Below are 22,136 nucleotides of genomic sequence, written 5' to 3' on the forward strand. Positions count from 1 at the left end.
GTTTTATCCAAGCAGGAATTCAACTAGCAATTTTCCTAGCACGGACGAGAATACTTCCAAACTGCGTTTCTAAGGTAGCACCCATGGGGGACGTAATTGCCTCTAGCAAGCACAGGACTTTAGAAACACACCTGTTTCTTTGTTATTGATAGTGTGATTAATCGATCACTAGAATCTGATTGAGAACATCAGGATATAAATCATGCCGTGTGCTCAGTTCTAGAAACATCACTGCTAGTAATTCAAAGCATATTTCAACTGCCCCTGGCATGCATTTCTGGATTAGTGTCACATATGGGCTCACAAGAAACAACAGGGGCTATTTGTTTACATGGTCACATTTCTATCTTTCACTTTACTTCATATTCAACTTGACACTGGCTATACATATCAATACACACATCGCTGTGGGTTTACATCTCTTTGGCAGGTGTTTAGGAACAAAACTTTGGTCGATGCACAAGTAAAGGGAAATTAGTGTCATGAAAGGATATTTTTGTCACCAAAAGTAGCAAACATTATTACTTATTCAGTCTGCCCAATACCCGAAGTGTTCCTCTAAGCAGAAATGCTCTCAGTCAGCAAGTTAATTGCTGGGATATGCTCCATTTATTTCCAAGGTCCACATTTACTTTTGATTCTCTCAGTCATTCAACATACATTTATTGAGCACCTACTATATGTTTGAAGTGCAGTGGGGGGCGATGATCCCTGTCCCTAAGGAAATTACAGACTAAGATGGGGAAATGACTGGTACACAAATGACAGGAGTGACAAATAGAAGGCCATAACTAATGAGACAAAACTGGCACAGTTAGTCACAAAAAGAGCACTGAGAAATTAACCAAAGCCTAAAATCAGATTGAGGCAGAAAAAAAAGAAAAAGAAAAGAAAAGAGGAGGGGCACCTGGATGGCTCAGTAGTTGAGCATCTGCCTTTGGCTCAGGTCATGATCCTGGAGTCCTAGGATCGAGTCCTGCCCGCAGGGAGCCTGCTTCTCCCTCTGCCTGTGTCTCAGCCTCTCTGTGTGTCTCTCATGAATAAGTAAATATAATCTTTTAAAAAGAAAGAAAGAAAGAAAGAAAGAAAGAAAGAAAGAAAGAAAGAAAGAAAGAAAGAAAGAAAGAAGAAAGAAAGAAAGAAAGAAAGAAAGAAAGAAAGAAAGAAAGGAAAGAAAGAAAGAAAGAAAGAAAGAAAGAAAGAAAGAAAGAAAGAAAGAAAGAAAGAAAGAAAGAAAGAAAGAAAGAAAGAAAAAGGAAAGGAAGAAAAAGGAAAGGAAGAAAAAGGAAAGGAAGAAAGAAAAGAAGCTCATTGGAAGAATATGAATTAACATCATGGTGATTGTTAAGAGACTGAAGTTTTGCGTATTATGACATGATTCCATCCTCACCACACCCCATGAGGGGAGCTATATTATCCCCCTTTTACAAATCAGGAAATTGAAGCTCTGAGAGGTTAGGTGACACAATCAAGGCCACCCGGTAAGCTCTCAGCTCTGAGAGCTGAGAAAACTCTGAGCTGAGTGGCTCTCCTGGCACTTCCGGTCTTCAGTTGGCATCCAAGCCCATCATCATTGCTCCAAATGAGGTAAGAAAAAAATGAAAAGCTCGTGAGGACAGCAAAATGTGTCTTCATCCTTCTATATGACTGATGGAGACCTAAGGTCTCTTACGTTGATTCTGAAGTGAATTTTGACTAATGTGCATGTTTCTAAGTCCCCTAGTAAAAGTTCTGAACTGGCCCCAAACATCATATATATAAACTAAAATCAGCTCCGGAGAATTCTCTGGATTGCAAAGAACTTAGGAAATGTCCCCCATCTTCCTGGCTCACTTAACTTTTTATTGCAGTGCTCAATGGGGAAGACAGGTAAGGCGATTCATAGCTATGTGAACTCTATTTCTTTCTAGTTCTCAAACTATAAAATATTTGGGTTGATTCAACTGTTTCTTTGGTTGCTATTTTGTGATTCCCGAGATTATAACTATACACACACAAATAGATTTTCACATATATAGATTTTTCCCATAAATATGTAGTTTTTTGGTGGCTTGCTCTTAACAAGAAAAACATGCTACTTTTTTTATCCTTTGAATACTACGTAAAGGGAGATTATTATCTAGAATCTGCCTTTTTGTTTGGTGCTGTGTATACTTATATTAATGGATAAAACCAAGATCTAAGAATTGCGTATATATCTTAAATATTTTTTGAATCAATGAAAATTACAAGAGGAATGTAATCTTCTCAAACTGTTCTTAATATTTTAGATGCACTTTCTAGTGTGTTGGTGTCTCCTGGATCACAGATACTGGCAGTTTATTCTAAGCCAGTCGTTCTCAAATGTTAGTGGGCATCCAGATCACCCAGAGGGCCACTGGGCCAGCCCACAGAATTTACATTACTGACAAGTTTCAAGATGACGTTGATGCTGCCAGATCAAGGGCTGCCCTGTGACAACCACTTTTAAACCAATCTGAACAAGAAAGAGTATTGAACTAGTAGTCAAGAGACACGGACTCCGATTCTAGATCTGTCATTGTCTTGCTGTGTGGCCCTAGAAAATTCATTTGACCTCTCCAAGACTCCATTCCTTCATTATATGAAATACGTAAATTCAGTAATTCTAAAAACCCATGTTATTTTAGAATTCTGTAACTGACCCAGAAATTACAGTCTACTCTTCCAGGCATACCAAACAATTTGAGAGATCAGTTCTTAACACAGTCATTGTGTTTCAAGGGGGGAAAAATGCAATTACCCCATACTGTCAGTTCTGCGATAATACCATATATGTGTTCCTAAAAATCATCACACTATGCTAAATTGTGAGAAAAACAAAACGAAACAAGGCTTATGGGGAAAGTGAAGTTAGGGACAAAACACTCAGAAATTTCATCAGTGACTCATAGGGAAAAAAAAAGGAACGTAATAAAAACATTGACGGCATTTCATACATGTTCAGTGGTTTAAAAAAAAATGCAGGAATAGTACGATAATGTGGCACTCTTCCCTGAAAAAGACTGAAACTTTGCAGTGGAAATGAGCTGGGAAGAGTTGCAGCTTGTGGGTTATTACAAAGTGGTGGAAGAGAGGTGATTTGAAATTAGAAAGTTGTAGCAGCAGATACAGGTAATTGTGGCTCATTATTCTCCACTTCCTAATTCAGTGATCCTCGGCAGCCTTAAATCCTGGGACATGTTTTCCCGTCTTTGAGATGTAGGTCCTTCAAGACATGCATTTAAAATGGAAACTTGTTCATCAAAGTTGAAAATTGGATCCAATGTGTAGCCTCCTTTTTCAATTAACTTCTATACCACTGCTGCAAATTCTTTGGTGGCTTTCTCATCTGCACTCACAACTCTGCCTAACTGCTGAGGGCTTTGGGAGTTATAGTGACATTTAAAACCACTATACCGGCCACCACTGGCCTCTGTAGGGATCACTTCTGCAGAATTTGGCAATTTCTGCTTAAGGTCTTTGGATACAATAGTACTTTCCTGTTGCGTGCATAGCATGGCAATTTGCACCAGAGCACTTGGATTTTTCTGGGATGTTGAATGAGGTAGGTTTTTTTTGTTGTCTTTAATGTAGAAGAATGTTACAAATGTGAAAGAGGAGGAGAGGTTCACTAATCTTCAAGAGTAGTGCCACCGAGAAGACGTTTGAGGTGTGTGCATGTGTGCATTTTGTTGTGTTTCTGGTGTGATTTGATTGCAGAAGACATGCGCACGAGCAAACTCAACAGTCACATTTTACTCAAATCATCCCCTAATTTATCATTCATTTTCACATTTCCAAAATAAGTGTTTGGCAAGATGATTGTACTCTTTTTTTTAAGACTTTAATTATCTATTTGACAGAGAGAGCACAAGCAGTGGGAGCAGGAGAAGGAGAAGCAGGCTCTTCTGTGAGCAGGGAGCCCAATGCGGAACTTGATCCTAGGATTCTGAGATCATGATCTGAGCCAAAAGCAGATGCTTAACCAACTGAGCCACCCGGCTGCCCAGATGATTTTACCCTTGATGACAATATCAAGCTTTGATGTCAGAGTGTCTGTATGTCAGGTGTAGAATATTGGAAATTTCCCATAATCTCTCATCGATGGGAATGAATACATTTAGAAATGACTTCTATTAGATGGGGAACAATCCAGGAGAGTCATGAGTTTAATACAATTAGTTACTGCATGGACAGGAATGGAAGGGCTTGTCCTGGAGTTGCTGAAAAGGAAGGTGCTGACTCAGGTATTTATCAAGGCTATGACAATGTTAGCTGGGATTGTCTCTGATGATGTTCAGTGATAGAGAGACATTTCCATGAAAATTCAAGTGTTCAACAAAGTCTGCCCCTTTACTTCTCTTTAGTTGCCTATCAGAGAACGTGTTCCCTATCTCCTTCCAAATTTTCGTAAATAGAAAGCAGTTTCCCCTTGATGATCCTTGTGTGAGACCTTTATCAGAATTGTTTTCCCATACTTATTACAAACATTTTAATAGAATATAAGAAAAAAAAAAGAGAAAGATGAAGGTTTTCAGAAAACAGCCATAGGAAGGATGAAAGACGTGGAAACATTTTCTACAGGTAGAGGAAGCATTTGCTGGGGTAATTCAGGCTCACAGAAGAAAAGCAAAAAAAAAAAAAAGGTATTTTAATAATCCTAGAATTTTTCTCAATTCTTCCCATTCCATGCATTAGGAAATTCTGTTGACTTTATCTTCAAAATATATCTACATCCCACAGCTCACCACCTACAATGTCAATACTCTGGTCCAACCCAATATCATTTCCCCCTGGAGTAGTAAAACTAAGTGGTCTCCCCGCTTCTCTCTTGACCTCTCTCTCCAAACTATTCTCAAACAAGCATCCACTGTTGTCCTTTTAAGCTACCAATGGCATCACATTTCATTTCAGGTAAGAGACAACTCGTCTATCTCTCCCGCTATCATGTCACATTGGCTTTGTTCATATTCTGGAACATGCCAGGCATGTCGCACCTTTACCTCAAGGTATTTGCTCAAATGTCACTACTTCATTACCTCTGGTTGGTCACCTGACCAACCTATTTAAAAATTGCAAGCTGTTCTTCAATACACACACACACAGATACACACTTACATTAGTAATTCCATTTATGTTTTTTTAAGATTTTATTTATTTATTCATGAGACACAGAGGGAGAGAGAGGCAGAGACATAGGCAGAGGGAGAAGCAGACTCCACACAGGGAGCCTGATGTGAGACTCCATCCCGGGACTTGGAATCACACCCTGAGCCAAAGGCAGGTGCTAAACCACTGAGCCACCCAGGTGTCCCAGTAATTCCATTTATATTGTTCCTTCCCCCACCCCCTCGCCAAAGCATTTGTGTCCTTCTATCATGCCAGATAATTTATTATTTTTTTTTCTGGCTGGGCAAGGCTGCTATTTTATCTTAATTTTTTCCTACTTTTAACTATGCTTATTGCCTCTCATCCCTCTTCTCCCTCGTAAGTATGTGAGCACCATGAAAGCAGGGATCTTTGTTGTCTCACTAATGTATCAAGAACAGTACCTGGCATATAACTAGTGCTCAATAAATACTGAATTAATGAACCATTTTTAAGTTAATGGAAGTTGATATGAAAAAGAAGATGGCTGGCTATCCTCCATGAAAGAGAAAATAAGAAAAGGAAAAATGTATAAAAAGAAAATAGCAAGATAAAAGCTTTTTCAATAGTAAGGAAGAGCAAAACAATTAAAACAAGCTTCTTGAAGGAAGCTTCTTCTGATTATCCAGGTGCTTTCTGAGAGATAATAGGACTTTATTAGTTAGGAATCAGTTGGAAAAACCCCAAGAAATACAAGGTAAAATCCTAACTTCCAGGTTTTTTAAGGACTTTATTTATTCATTCTTTCAATCTTTCATTCATTTATGGGGGGAGTGCAGAGGGAGAGAGAGAAAAAGAATCTCAAGCAGACTCTGCACTGAGCATAGGATCCAACATGGGGTTCAGTCTCATGACCCTAAGATCATGACCTAAGCGTGAAAATCAAGAGTTCAGAACCTAACTGACTGAGCCACCCAGGCACCCCCCAACCTCTATTTTTAATGAAACTTAGAGATTGGCCACATGTTTTTACAGAGGGATCTCTGCTGCTTCTCCAAAGTGATGTCACTGACCCAGTGGATTACAACTTTACAATTCAAGGATTTTCATCCACTCTGTCAAGATGGGGCTGAACAGTATTTATGGCATTGTATTTTAAGCTATGAATTCTTGAAAATAGCCTGTCTCAATAAACTAAATGGTGGCAAGTTCAAATGCATTGATTATTCACCTATATTTAGGATAAGGAGGAGGTCACTTTTCCAATTGCATACAAATTGAATAGCAACAACACAATTCCTCTACTTTAATATACTGGGGAAAGAAGTCCCCAGTTGAGATTGGAGAGATATGTACAAATACTCTACCTACAAATATCCTAACTGTTCACCAAGGATGAAAATATAAACAAAAATGCTTTGACTTTAGCAGCCATTTTGTAGGCTTAAAAGGAGAAATTCTGTATAAACTATTATCAGTCTGTGATGAATAGACTTCGCGTGACAGAAAGATAAATTAATACCATCAATTATCATCTAAATTGCTATTTTACACTTAAGCATTATAAATAATCAAGTGAAAAATTAAGAAAAACAAAATGAATTTTCAAAATTCTACGTGGCTTTTTTTTTCAAGTGAAATATGGAAATACAGATCTAGGTACATAAGCATAAATAGGCAATCTGAATGATTCCACCAAACCAATATTTCTCTCATAAGTAAAGAGCTTTTAACCAGTAAGGTGCAGTTATTCTTTAGGTTGGAAATAATCTTGGTTGGTATAAAACAATCTTAAATCTCTTCAAAAATCTAAGTATCTCTAAGGGAAGGAAATTATATTCTACAAAACTTATAGGAAAAATAGCAATGTGGGTTTTATTATTTCAACAGTTATTTAAAACAAAAAAAAGTAACTGTCAACTTAAAGAAATAACTCAAAGACTATTTCAAATGCATTTTTTCATAATTTTTACATTTTAAAAATTTAACTCTAGAGAATAGGCCAAGGAATATTATGATAAACTACCTTATTCCATTTGCCTAGACTCAACAACTTAATATTTTGCCATATTTGCTTTATCTCTATATGCACATATATGTATATACATATATTTTTATGTATAGCTTTTTCATCACCTTTTTTAACTTCACAGTATAATTTCCCCAAAGTAATAATTTGCTCTTCTCTTCTATGCTAAATATACAACTACTCAAGTAATACTTGTATCTCTTGAGTTCCAGGTACTAATGCCACACACAAGGTTTTTTTCCTGTCCTTACAAGGCTTACGATCTTCTAAGTGAAGAAAAAATAAAATAAAAAATGGGACAAGGCTTCACATGTTAGTAGGTGCTATGATAGATTTATGTATTGGAAACCTCTGAGACATGAGGTTACCAGTAAGAGATCAATTTAACACCGGGGAAATAAGGAGATCATATCATGGAAGAGGCCTAGGAAAACCCAAGGGAATGCCAGCTGAGTGGTTTTGCATATTCAGCCTGGCAATGCACATGTCCTGGTGAAGCAAGTGAGATTGATTTGGTTTTATCGTTTCCTGCATCATCTTTCCTGCTTCTGCGGTCCCATCAGCTCCCAGCTGGATACAGTAATGTCTTCTGTGGACATACTAATGTCCACTATGTCTATGTGTAGCTTCAATCCCTTTCTGTTTCCTAAGTCTTGACCACTCAAGGCAAGACAAGCGACAAGTGTGACTACACTGTTTCGAGATAAATTCTAGATCAGTGGCTATCAAAATTATCTACATAGTGGATTCATCCAGGGAGCTTTGACAATACCAATACTAATAATGGGCTTCACTCCTAGAAATTCTGATTTCATTACTATGATAAGAGACTCCATGGAAAATTATAATATGAAACCAAGGCTAAGAACCATTAGTATGATTCTCCAACTTTAGAATGCATGCAAAGTATGTGGAGATCTTGTTATAATAATGATTTTGGCTCTTGAGTGAGGACTGAGGTTCTACTTCTCTAACAAGCATTCAGGTGATCCTATGTTGCTGATCTGACATCCCAGTTTGAGTAGGAGGGTTCTAGATCATAGCACAGACCACAATTGCAATTCCCCAAGCTGTCACACCACTTCAACATAAGGCCTAACCAGTGAGCCCATTATGCCTGTATTACCCCCAGTTGTAAATCCACCTTCCTTCACAGTTTACCTAGTCTGGTGGTACATAAAATGCGATCCTTGGACCAGCACCATCAATATCACCTGGAAACAAGTGAGAAATTCAAATGCCCAGGCCTTATACCTCAGATCTGATAAATCAGAAATTCTGGAGGTAGGGACAGCCACCTGTGTTTTAATATCCAAGTGATTTGGATGCGTGCTTGCATTTGAAAACACTGACCTAGGTTGTATATTTGGGGATCTTCCTTTCTCCCCTTCTTGTATTCCTGACCAACTACTCTAAATGAGTGATTCTATCTGATTGCACTTTGGAGTCACTTTAAGAATCTTTATAATAGATCTAAACCCTCCCCTGAATTTCTAGATGGCCCAGTTATGAAAATAGTCTCACAAAAACTCCCCAGGTTATCCTAATGGACACCTGGGGCTGAGAGTCATTGTTTTGAATAATCTCCAGGTGGTTTCTCATATGGAATCTTTTCTTTTGGCCAGTCTCAATCTCCAGAATCTAAATACTCATGATCAAATTTCCCAGGTTATCAAATTTCCCAGATTATCTTCCATCATGGTTGGTTGACATGTGAATCTCCTTCTATAGCATTTCCCAGTGAATATTACTAGGACATGACTCAAAAACACTCAGATTCCCTTCTGCCTTACTTGTTTAAAATTAGCATATCATGATAAGTAGAGTTTTTATATACAAACCTCTTGGCTGGTTTCCTGAAGGGCACATCCCATTAGGCTTCCCTTTGTGTTTCTATGTGTTTCTATGTATTCTGCTCCCTTTTAATGCTTACTTCTTCCCAATGCTCCCCTGAGCTACCTTCCTTCATCTGTCTTTACACTGCATGGCTTCGTATCCTTCATTTGCTTTTCCTCCACTTCAAGCATGCAAACTATGTGAGTGAAGGTAGATGTCTTTTCTAGACCTAGACTTACACCATACCTGGAACACAAAAGGTTTCTGGAGTAGAGATCAAATATTCCAGGGCTCACTGTCCACCCAGTCTTCATGAAACTGTTAGCCTTTGGACTCTGTACCTAATTTATTCACTGCTCTTCTTGAGTTGTTTTCAACCAGTACCTTTCTCTAACCCCACTTCCTTGGCCCAACGTCTGAGTTCAATTTTGGCCCTACCTCCTTTCTGAATGCACTGATTCTTCAAGGACATTCAGCAAATATATGCCTTCTTAAAACACTTAATATTGGGCAGCCCAGGTGGCTCAGCAGTTTAGCGCAGCCTTCCACCCAGGGCCTGATTCTGGAGACCCGGGATCGAGTCCCACGTCAGGCTCCCTGCATGGACCCTGCTTCTCTCTCTCTCTGCCTTTCTGTCTTTCATGAATAAATAAATAAAATCTTAAAAAAAAAAAAAAACACTTGATATTGAATGCATGCTGTTTTCAAGCAATTAGATAGATGATAAAGTCTTTAACGCCAGGCTTTCACGAAAAAAAAATATAAATACTATATTTTCTTTCTCCTTCCCCAAAAGAATCAATTTCTATTTTCTGGTTACTATGATATGCTCATCAAGATTACTAGCTCCGGTAACAGGACAGTCCTTCTACTTGTTTTGGCATATAGAAATTCTATCTAATCTGATCCCTAAAATTTTTAAATGTATGCCTATTCATTTAACTGATCATTTGCTTTGCAAAATATTTCTTTTTACAAGTATGCTGTTGGTTTGATTAAGGGCTGTTTTTCTGGTTGCAAGGGTGGGGCTGGAATCAGTTTTGGGGGGGTTGCTTTTGTTTTTGTTTTTCTTAAGTAACTTGGTCTTCACACAGACTAGTAATTCATGGGAAAAACAGCCAAGCCTTGAGGCCACCTCCTGGTTTGGCTTCCTTACAGTGTCTGCAGATTTTGAGGGAAACGGGTTATACCTCGAATGGCCAGAGGAGGCACTGGTGGGTCTCCACGAGTGTGAAGGGGGTAGCGCCAACCTCTCTGAGAGATAGCTAAGTGTAGTCCTAATCCACATTGAGGGTGACCAGGCTTTCAGGAAACTGGACTGGCCAGGCATGTGCTCACGTGCACACACCCACACACAGCTCAAATAAGAAGCTAGGAGTCAATCCGGTTCTTTCATTTCAAGCATAACATTGTATAAACTCAAACTGCTCTGCTAAGTCATGTTACATCAACCAGCTTTGTAGTTAAGACCTGCAGGCTTTAATTACTTTAAGGGGAAAGTCTGGTGCCCAAAGGAAGTCTCATTACAAACTGGCATTTGCTTGGGGGTGGGAGGAGGCCCAGGAATAAGGCTGTCTTGGGGATCCTTTACCAAATCAAATATCTGTTCATCCTTCACAGTGACGAGACTGGTGATCTACGTAATTAATATAAGCTCACATGGAAGTAAACACGAAATGATTAAACAGGAAGCCTTTAACCAGGCAGCGTTTGGGAAGGGAGGGAGAGAGAAGGAATTAAATGGTAACAGAGTCTTAGAAGCAGGAGAGAGTATTGCATGTTATTCTTAAACTAATTTTTGTTCCTTGCCTAAAACCAAATGGGTTTGAAACCTGTCTCCACAACAGCCCAGACAAGGTGGTTTGGAGCAGGTGTGATACACAGAATATTTACACCGTGGCACTTGTGGCATAGTCAGCGATGTGTGAGGCAGCAAATTGAAAATGAAGCCGTACGATAATAAAATAATAATCACAGAATGTCGTGTATTCCATAAAGGCAACTTGGAGGAACAGCAGATAGAAAGCTTGAGAAGCCACTATTATGGGATTTAAACAGCAGCTCTGATGTGGTGGGAAGAGGTAGTGAGCCTAGGGATCTTTATTTACATGTATCAAGTCTACTGGGGACCAGGAACCACGCTAAATACTGGGAATGCATAATCTCATTTAGCAATAACCACAGCATCTTATGTAAATGCCTTCATATCCTCATGCACAACACACAGGACTGGCACAAGGAGAACGCTTCAACAAAGTGAAGCAAAATAGGCCTGCCCCACGCCTGAGAGATCACTTACACCAAGGTCGGAGAAAGTGTTAGTACCTGCAGTCTCTCTTGCTTAAAGCCTCCCTGGCTAGAAATTACGAAATTATACTTGTTTGATTTTTAACGTGTCAGGAAATTCGGTGAAAAGGAAAAATAAACGCCTACCTTGCAGTTGTCTGCATCAGGAAAACACGTTGTGCTTGGATGTCAGCTCTGATCCTGCCTCGAATGATGTTAAGAGTTACAGTTCGATGTCCCCAAAGGTTCAAGGTTTGGGCTTCACTCTTGCTAAGTGCAAACCTTCTAAATCCTGGACTTCAGCACAGAGCTTGTCCGTGGGCTGCAGGTAAATAAATACTCAGGACCTGCCACCACCACCAGGTGGGCCCACTTGGTTCTCTTCCCCTGCCCAAGACAGAAAGAATCAGACCTTTGGCAGAGGACGGTAGGCAGAGCGAGTAATACCGTATTTCATAGAACTCTGAAACAAATAACCTTTTGGCTGTTGCTTGTCTCATTGTCTCCATTGACTCTTCATTACATTATTATTATTATTATTTTTTACTTAAAGACCCAGCACACGAGAGGAGGCAGCTGGTAATTTTGCCATTGTCCTAAAACACAGCCCTTTGAGGAGGCCACTACATGGCATCCCCAGTGCTCAGGTAAGGGAACAAAAATTCAATGAAGCTGAAGTCCTGCTCAGTTGCCACAGGGAGTAAGTAGAAAATCAGAAGTTGAAACCAGGCAACTCATTCCCTGACTCTGTGCTCTTTGTGCCTCCCGGCACCCCTGTCATGGGGGTGGGACCTGTCTGATAAATACTGATGAGTACAAACGGGCTTTGGCCGTGAGTTCAGAAGCATACCACCAGCCAGTGGAAAATCAGAAAGATGGGAAAAAAGAGGGCCTCAGGTCAGTAATTCGTAGCAATGTACTAACTGATAATCGAACAAGAAGGAACTGTTTTTCCTAATAGAACCAGGCTGGAGGAATGCAGAATTTGTCAATCATTCCTTTCTGAAACATCAATCATTGCCAGGTAATCTTTTCAATATTATTACGAAGCATCAAGAAAGATCTATACCTGGACCAGGTGGACCCAAGTGATGTTTTCCTTCAAAGTCCTAGTGCCCGTCCTGGAAATGCTAGCAAGCAACACCTGAGAAATGAGGCAGGCACACAGCATGAACCCCTTGGGTTTAGTGCTGATGGACAGCCCAAGCTACCGTCCCCAGGTGCCCGGAAGTCATACTAACCGACGCACGCGCCTAAGGAGAAGGTCTACCAGCACCACTCATATTTTTTTGAATTTCATTTTCATGAAGGCTTCAGCCTGACAGGGGATGCTTGGTCTACTTTCCATAGACAAGTACTTGTATTTTCTCGTTTTATTATTTTATTATATGTGAAAGGTGCAAAAGTGCAAAATAAGTCCTGTTAATACGGTTAGGAAAATGCAGTGTAAATTTTGAAATCTGGACGGAATTTTACTGGACATCCTGCATTTTGGAAGTTCATCATCATTTCAGCTGTAAAATTAGGAAAGCGTGTTTTATTTTCCGAAATGAACATAATAGTTCTTGTAACTATGAAACGTTGTTAAAGTCATTTCAAAGGCTTGACAAGTTTAGCCAAACTTCCTACAAACCATGCTGTCACCCAAGGGCAGTGCAACAGAACAGAGAAACAAAATGTGCATAAAATGTTTCGTTAAATGAGTGCACTTGGCAAGGCCCTTTATCCACCACCTCGGAGCACCAGGCACGCCCTCCAAACAAGGCAGACAATAAATAGGAACAACATGGTGGGGCTTTGCTCATACGACACATCTGTTCACTTAGTTGGATCGTGTTTTATATTTAGGCATAACAAGTTTGGATTGTCTTTATGTACGGTGACAGCAGTGTAATGTATGTTGTTTGAACTCTGAATTGTATAAATACAGAGACATGTTGATTTGAGAAGAGAAAACAAGGCATGTGAAAATTGGCAAAATACCCATTTCAGGAATTATAGATACTCTTCTTAAAAAGAAAAAAAAATAAAGAAGAAACTCAATTGGCAGACCACCCACAAAGTACCATTAAGATCTAAACAACATGAAAAAAAGATGTTCTCCAGCCAGTACAATTGTTGAAAGCATTAACTTTAAAAAAGACTTTAGTTTAATCCAGTGAACTTAAAATATTTCCTTAGATTACAGACTTCTTTTGTGTATTCCACAGAAGTCCCCTCGCATATATGAAATGAATTGAGAAAATAATAATAGTTGCTATTATAGGTAGGACGTCCTATAGGAACCCAACAGAAGCATTCCATATATCATCCTAGGCAGCCCTATAAAATAAATATTAAATGAAATGTGTCCTTAGTCATCAGATAAGGAAACTGAGGAACGAAATAATTGAATCAATATCAGGGTGAGCAGAAGTTGGATTCAAACTTAGGCCATTCTGATTCTTTTCTTTCTTTTCTTTCTTTCTCTCTTTCTTTCTTTCTTTCTTTCTTTCTTTCTTTCTTTCTTTCTTTCTCTCTTTCTTTCTTTTTTAAGAATTTATTTATTTATTTATTTGAGAGAGAGAGCATATGAGTTATGGGTGGGGAAGGGAGTGGGAGAGAGGCTGAGGGAGAGGGAGAAGCAGGCTCCCCACTGTGCAGGGCACCTGATTTGGGGCTCCATCCCAGGACCCCAAGATTATGACCTGAGCCGAAGGCAGATGCTCAACCAACTGAGTCACCCAGGCGCCCCCGGGCCCATCTGTTTCTAAGACATGTGGTCTTGTCACTGCAATGCCTGACGTTCAGTAACTCCTGTAGGTATAATTGGCATACAGGGAATCAAAGTCATTATTAACAATAAAAACAGAACACATAACCCCAAATAAGGACTCAATTCTTAGAAGAAATTTCATTGACATAATCTTCCAAGGAAATAAGCAATTAAATGGGGCAAATGTGCACTTAATTTAAAAGAAACAAAAAGAGGAAAACATCCAACAATAATTCAAAATAAATCTGTCTCAAGCAATGAACAAGAAAGGAGTAGAGTAATCCTAATGCTTTCTCTACATAGAGTTAGCAGTCTACGGAAATAAGAAGTATACCTGACTCTAAAGAGTCTAACTCAGTATGAAGAAGTGCCCCTTGCCTCTATATTTCTCTGATGATCACAGCCACTAATAATCATTCTTTTTTTTTCTGCTTTCCTTTTCTGCTTTTTCTTTCCACTTAATACCTGGATGATTCACTATAAATTTCCTTTTATATATATAGATCTCTAATATGGATTAAGTTCCCCAAAGAAGCAAGTATATCTCACTTCCCCACTTATGTGCACACTTTCTCTCTCAAATAAATAAAATCTTTAAAAAAAAAAAGTAGAAGAAAGAAAGAAAGAAAGCCCGAGTTTGAATCCAACTTCTACTCACCCTGGTATTTATTCAATTATTTAGTCCCTCAGTTTCTTTATCTGATGAATGAGGACATGTTTCATTTAATATTTATTTTATAGGATTACATAGGATGATATATGGAAGGCATGTCCCATAATGCCTCACACATAAGTACTCAACTAATGGTTGCTTTAATTCATGGCAAGGCCTCTGACACCAAGATTATCTAGACTCACCAAATTCGCCCAATGAGTAAAAAAAAAAAAAAAAAAAAAAAAAAAAAAAAAAAAAAAAAGGTTCTAGTTACCTGGACAATGTTTGAGACTTTTGGTAATACAGCTTACATTTTCAGCAAAAAGTATTCAGGGCTTTTTAAATTACCTCACAAGTACCTTAAAAAAAAGAAAAAAAGAAGTAGTAGTAGATCACTGTATTTGAGAGTAACAGGTAGAGGTGAGGTTTGCTTTTTATATAAATTATGGTTTCCAAAGACTGCATTTCATTATTTCATTTTAATTTCTGCCATTTGAGAATTCATCGAGGAGCCTCCAAGGAGCACAGCAGGTTCATGATACAGGAACGATCGGGGCTGGATTGGTGGAAAGAAGAGAGTGGTTCAGAGCTTGAGAAACAGTGCCCTAAAGAATAAACCCAAGGAAGGGCACCTGGGTGGCTCAGTTGGCTGAGTGTCTGCCTTCAGCTCAGGTCACAGTCCCAGAGTCTCCAGATGGAGCCCCAGGTCAGGACTCCCAGCTCAGCGAGGAGTCTGCTTCTCCCTCTCCCTCTTTCCCTGCTCATGCTCTCTCTCTCTCCCTCTCTCCATCTCTCTCAAATAATAAATAAAAATCTCAAAAAAAAAAAAAAAAAGAATAAACCCAGGTCACATAGACCCTTCTACCCCATAAATCAGAACCACTAAAAAAAGAAAGGAAAAAAAAAAAAAAGGAAGGGGGAGGCCAAGGGAGCTGAGGCTTTAAGATCTGGAAGTGAGAGTTAAGATTTAAGATGTTCTATAAACGTTTATTGAGTGACTGAAGGAATGAATGCATAACACCAGAGTCCCCGCACTCCACCGCACTTGAGAGCGCAGAAGCCTGATGAGTAAAAGGGCATTGAAGGTCAGAGTTAGAGGCACTTAAGAGATACAATTAAGCTGAAACAACCAAGAGCACTTTGGGAGCCATACAGAGAAAACTGAACATGTTGCAGCGCTTTTGACAACTCCCAAGAAGTTTTGGCCAATGCGTTCAAGAGCGATGGTCACATTGTGCCTCTCAGAATCATCCAGGTGGCTGCATGAAAGGAGGGGGTGGGGGGCACCACTTAGCAAACCATCTCACCAGCTGTCTCTATGTGTGAATCTTGAAGCTGCCAAACTGCACATGAACGGCACGTTGGCCTCTACTGTGGCACAAGCGCAGTGAGCCACCGACGACAGCAGATGTGCTGGGTTGCGCGAGGCCCGCGGTGGCTAGAGGGCAGCTCGCTCCCTCAGAGGACGCTGGGCCACCAGCTGCCGGTGACAGCGATCCAATCAGGTTCTGCCCTGTAGGTTTTAAGTGCTGCCTGCTTCGAAAAGCCAGAGCCTCCAAATAATGCAGGAGCTAACAAGTTTGCAAAGGAAATGCACTTGCAATATGAAAACAGGAGCAGCTGGATATCCAACTGTGTAAAGAAATACAGAGGGCTCTTCTTTTCCTGCAAATTGATATTACTCACCCGGGTTTTATGGAGTCGAAAGCATATGCTTAAGTATAATGACTCAACAACTCAGACCAATTTCCACATCGCAGCCATATAAATAATCAATTCCACCTAGGCCACGATGGTGTGACTCTCTTGCCTGGTATTCCAGATGAGGATCATAAACCAATGGCTCTGGAGGTACCAGTTTTAAATTATTTCGGGAAATGAAATGTCCACGTATGCAAATATGTATAACGAGATACCTAAAGCGGATGAAACAAAGGGGAAGTACTCATCATCCAGATTAAGAAAGAGGGTCACCAGTACGATTCAAGGGATCCCCGCTATCCCCCGACACTTGCACCCTTAGGACTGGCCGCATCATTTGAGGAGCTGGATGCAAACTGAAAATGCAGGGTCTCTTGTCCAAAATTATCAAGAATTTCAAGATGGCAATGTCAAGCATAAAGCCTTCTTTAAAAAAAAAAAAAGTTATTTATTTATTCATGAGAGACACACAGAGAGAGAGAGAGAGAGGCAGAGACACAGGAAGAGGGAGAAGCAGGGTCCATGCAGGCAGCCTGACATGGAACTCGATCCCTGGATTGGGATCACACCCTGAGCCAAAGGCAAATGCTCCACTGCTGAGCCACCCAGGAACCCCAAGCATAAAGCCTTCTAAACGTGATATCAGCACAATGACACAGGTCACAGATCCACGAAACCAGCCCTAATAGTTCCTCTATCACCCCTCAAACATAGAAATCATTACATGAAACTTCCTAGATATGAATTCTATAGCTTTTGTAGGCTTCATTATGTATGTGTCCAGTATATCCTGTTTTTGTATGTTTGAGACTTACAAACATGCCATATATCCGACATCACGTTGTTAAGATTCATGTTCATGTTGATCTGCACGGCTGTCATTGCTTTCCATGGTCTACATTGTGCCAATTAATTGGTTTGTATCTGAAATGTATTTAAACAGTTTCCTATTGAAGGACATTTGGGTTGTATGCAGTTTTCTGGCTTTTTTTTTTTTTTTTTCTGTTTCCAGAAGAATCAATGCTTCCAGGAATATTTTTGCAGCTGTCTCCCAGGGACCATGTACAAGTTCCATATGGTGCAGGTGCATTTCTTGTAAAAAGCGTAGAACTACATCTTGTATTTGTCTAGTCTGACAATCCGTCTAGTCGCTGATGAAATTAGTCCATTTACATTTACTGTGTGCTATATTTTGATTCATTTTTATTGTGTCATCCTGCGCATTCTCTTTGTCTCCCTTCATCCAGGCTTCTTTTGGTTTTTTATCTCTCTTACAATGATTTTTAGTTCAAATTATCCCTACTGCTTTAACTGAATTCTTATCTGTTCTGCCCTTGGAATTTTAGTCCCAAGTCTCTACCCATTGTTTTAATTCTCCAACTAAGCACTGCAGAAACCATAGGATGTTTTCATTATTATCACCTCACCACCCCCTCCCGACTTAGAAGTTATTGTCCTTCAGCATTTCAGTTTTGTCTTGTTTTGCCCCACAAAATGGACATTGTTAGTACTTTTTTTATATTGTTAGTGATTAGGCTTGTCTACAAAATTGTCGATATCTTTGCTCATCTTTCTTCTCATAGCTCAACCATGCCTCCTGGAGCCATTTTTTATTCTTCTTGCATGTGAGTATAGTTTTTAGAAGTTCAAGTTAGTGCCTTATGGTGGTAAACTCTCAGTTTTCATTTATCTAAAAATGTTTTGTTTTTGCTTTTCAATATACAGTTTTGCCTCTGAACAATTTAGGATCGACAACTAAATCCCAACGCAGCATCTATGGTTACCATCGATCTCACTATTGGTCATCTCTCTTCTCACTGAATTATTTTAAGATCTTCTCTGTGTGTGGCGCTAGAATGCATATAGCGGTGCATATTTCACTACCTATGTAAATATTTCCTCTCCTCATTCTCTTGTTTTCTTCTGGAACTCAAATGTGAAATTCTTCATTGTCTCATCACATACTCCATCTCTCTTTACCTCAATGTGTATTGTCGATCTCCTTGTTTTAGGGCTATATTCTGGTTCATTTCTTCATGTTTATCTTCATAATTGCTAATTTTCTCTTTGGCTCTGTTTAGTAGCTGCTAAACCATTTGTGAAATTCTTTATTGCAGCAACCATATTTTTCATATCTGAGTTTAATGGTTACTTTAAGAAGCAAAATTCGTCCAAGGCTACAAACTAAGAAAGATATGTGCCAGGGGATCCCTGGGTGGCTCAGCGGTTTAGTGCCTGCCTTTGGCCCAGGGCACGATCCTTGAGTCCCGGGATCCAGTCCGCGTCGGGCTCCCAGCATGGAGCCTGCTTCTCCCTCCTCCTGTGTCTCTGCCTCTCTCTCTCTCTCTGTCTAACATAACTAAATAAATCTTAATTTTTTTTTTAAAAAAGGAAAGATATGCGCCTATTTTCCCAAGTTCAGCAGCTAACCCTAGTCCAAAAGGAAGCTTCCTGAGGCCTGGATTGCTGAGAAATGAGGCCAAGTGGTCATCCTATCTGTTTCAGTTCAGCCAGTCAATGAAAACAGCATCAATCACCTCATCGTGCTGATGACAATTCCATTGTCTCTGCCTATGTCACAGAGTAGGTTGGGATGGGGTGCCTTTTGCATGATATTAGCATGATCCATGGTTCTTTGGGTTCTGCTTTCACTTCAGGAATGCCAAACGACCAACCAGTGCAGAAAGGACAAGGGAGCAGACGATTGGTGAGGTCTGGGCAGATATCCCTGGGTGCTTGAGGATGCTGACAAAGATTAGAGGGAGATGTAGAGTTCATATAGCCAGGCAATATGGAGGAGGAAGAAGAAAGTTGAGGCAGGACAAAGGGGTGGGCCATTGACTCAATCAGCCTAATAGCTTGGTGTCATGAAAAGCGTCATGGAGCCATTACACTTAAAATCACCAGGCAAGCACTTTCTCATGGATCTCTCCGTCTTCTTAGATTGTGTGCATGTGTGTATTTATGTTTATTTTATAACGTACTTTATACACATAACATACTTATTTTAAACCTAACCTGTAGGATATACCTTTGTACTACATTTTATATATAAAAATACTGTACGCTATGAATACAGTGGAGATACAACTTGCCATCTACATTTTTAGCAGTCATACTAAGAACGAATATTTCATGTGAAGCCTAAAAGGATTACTTTTCTGATTTCTTCACCTGGGAAAGACAATTACCATCTGATGAGTTGCCTTAAAGGGGCTGTTTGTTCGTTGTAAAGAGCAATCAGGTTTCTTATTTGTGGCATCCACAGAAACTTTCTCAGTAGGAAAATGTCCTGACATAAAGGGTTCCAGTTAAGACACCAGATTGCAAGACAAAGACGCAAACAGCTGTGGCAGCTTTGAATGTGTACTTACTGTTCAGTTGTTCACAAAAATGTTTAGATCAACTTCACTACTTTCAAAGTTCCTGTAGACAAGTGGCAGAGATGTATTACAGGCCTCGGGAATGGTTTCCCGAGACACTCAAAGGCCGATGGCAGAGCCAGGAAGTGTCCAGGGGACACCAGCCTCCCCTTTATGACCAAATGAAACACTCACTGCAAAGACCAGGATGTCACTGAAGAAAACAAGGGCAGCCAACCTGTGAAATAAAATGAAAACTTCAGCCATAATGAAATCAATGCTCGTGTTACAGTACGAAGCGGTCCCTGGAGAATCAATAAACAATTTGGTTTCCAGAGAATATGAATCTGACTTGCCACAGAGAATCAGAGGGACCGATGCTACTCTCTGTACCCAAGCTTCTGCATCTGTGGGGTAGAGCCATCCTTCAACAGCTAGAACAGCTTCTACTTGTCCAGAAAATCTTACCTCGTTAGCTGCCTTCGTGTTCCTGCGGCACATAGGGTGTGTCTTCACTGGTGTGTGTGCCTTTGAATCAGGTGGCACATAATTTGCCTGGCTATAGACCTGTCATGTAATTAAGGCAGAAAACTTCACAGAGATCACAAATCTTGCTAACATATCACATCCCCTTTACTGTCTTAACGATTCAGTGACCCCAGTGGGAAAACATTATTACTGTTACTTGGTACACAGTAAGTGAGCAGGCAATAGGAGTTAAATATATTTCAATTTTTGACAAAGAAACAAAAGCCCAAAGACCCTTTTAAGGTTACACAGTTAAGACACAGTAAAACCAGGGTGGGTGTCTGGGTGGCTCAGTCAGTTAAGCATCTGCCTTCAGGTCAGGTCATGATCCTGGAGTCCTGGGATCGAGCCCCGCATTGGGCTCCCACCTCAGTGGGGAACCTGGTTCTTCCTCTCCCTCTGCCTCTCCCCTTGCTCATGCTCTATCTCTATCTCTCTCTGTCTCTCAAGTAAATAAAATCTTAAAAAAAAAAAAAGAAACAGTAAAACCAAGTCTTAGCATATACCTAAATTTTCTGACTCCAAATCCAGAGTTCTTTCCATTCACAGGCCTGCCTCTCAGAGCCTACCTTGTTTTTACACACACACACACACACACACACACACACACACACACAAGCATATTATGCCCTCACACATACAGTTTACCTACAGGATTAAAATCTCTCATCTACACCACTGAAATCCTGCTGTGCTGTGAAAGACTAGTAAAAACTGGTTTCTAGTGCTCCCACAGTGAGGCTCACAAATGGACTGTTTATTGAATTGAAATAAACTAAATACCAATTCAATGACCATGAACATGCCACATTGTCCTGTGAGGTAATTTCAGCAAATTATAATCAACAAAAGTCTTTCTTCCCTTTCTTCAAACTTCGTTGTGTCCCTACTGAAAAGAAAAAAAAAAAAAGAGAGAGAGAGAGAGGACAACAAAATAATTAGAGGCAACCTGAAAGAAGGTATAAAGGTAGAAGAAAGAAACCTTTGGGGATGTTTGGTGCACTGCCCCTGTACCCATCCAGGAGAATTCTAGTTTCCTTCTATGCCAGGTCTTCACACCCACAATGTGAAGAGTTGGAGACCAGTTAAGAAGGCGACTTTACTCTGTAAAGGATCAGACAAGTTGAGGAGGTACTGGGGACCTTATGGGACCAGAATGATCTTCCTCACCTCTCCAATCTCCAGCCTCTGCCTCCATACCGAACCTCTGAACATGTGAATATTCCTGAGACCACTCTGTGGGATGTCACTCCCTACTACAATACTAAATGAAGCAGCAGGGAATTTTTTGTAACCCCAGGTAATAGCACCTTAAAAAACGACCCTTTCGATGTTTGTTGGTAACATGTACTACATTTACATAAAAACACACCCATCGTACAGGATCATGCTGGTTATCTTGCTGAATTTCTCTAACTCTTATGACCCTATGCGACAAATATTTTCCCAAATATTATTTTTTTAAGTTTTTTTTTAATTTTTATTTATTTATGATAGTCACACAGAGAGAGAGAGAGAGAGGCAGAGACATAGGCAGAGGGAGAAGCAGGCTCCATGCACCGGGAGCCTGACGTGGGATTCGATCCCAGGTCTCCAGGATCGCGCCCTGGGCCAAAGGCAGGCACTAAACCGCTGCGCCACCCAGGGATCCCGCCAAATATTATTTTTGAGTTGCCAGGTAAATCAACTACTTTGAGGTATCACTGTCCTTAAATTAGCTGAATGAAGGTAGAGGATGGGTAATGACCAGTCAGGAGAAGTGCAATGAAAGGAACATTGCCAAACTCAAGTCCAGAATCAGAATATTTATTACGTTTCCCTGGGGGTGAACTGTCTTCTCCCAAGTTCAGTAACATTTTCCAGAACAAAATAAATTAATTAAAAGTGTCCACAGAA

The 22,136-nt window shown here is 40.0% G+C and overlaps 1 protein-coding gene across 1 annotated transcript in view; it reads right to left on the reverse strand.

Moving 5' to 3' along the window:
• LOC125754375 (orofacial cleft 1 candidate gene 1 protein-like) overlaps positions 1-19,899 on the reverse strand; it is a 60,668-nt gene extending 40,769 nt beyond the window's left edge. Inside the window, 1 exon segment of the mRNA XM_049105929.1 lies at positions 19,725-19,899. The gene's annotated coding sequence lies outside the window, so the exon portion shown is untranslated.
• Between the last annotated feature and the right edge of the window lie 2,237 nt (positions 19,900-22,136).

This window comes from Canis lupus, chromosome 35 (genome assembly GCF_003254725.2).
Source record: "Canis lupus dingo isolate Sandy chromosome 35, ASM325472v2, whole genome shotgun sequence".
Classification (NCBI taxonomy): Eukaryota; Metazoa; Chordata; class Mammalia; order Carnivora; family Canidae; genus Canis; species Canis lupus.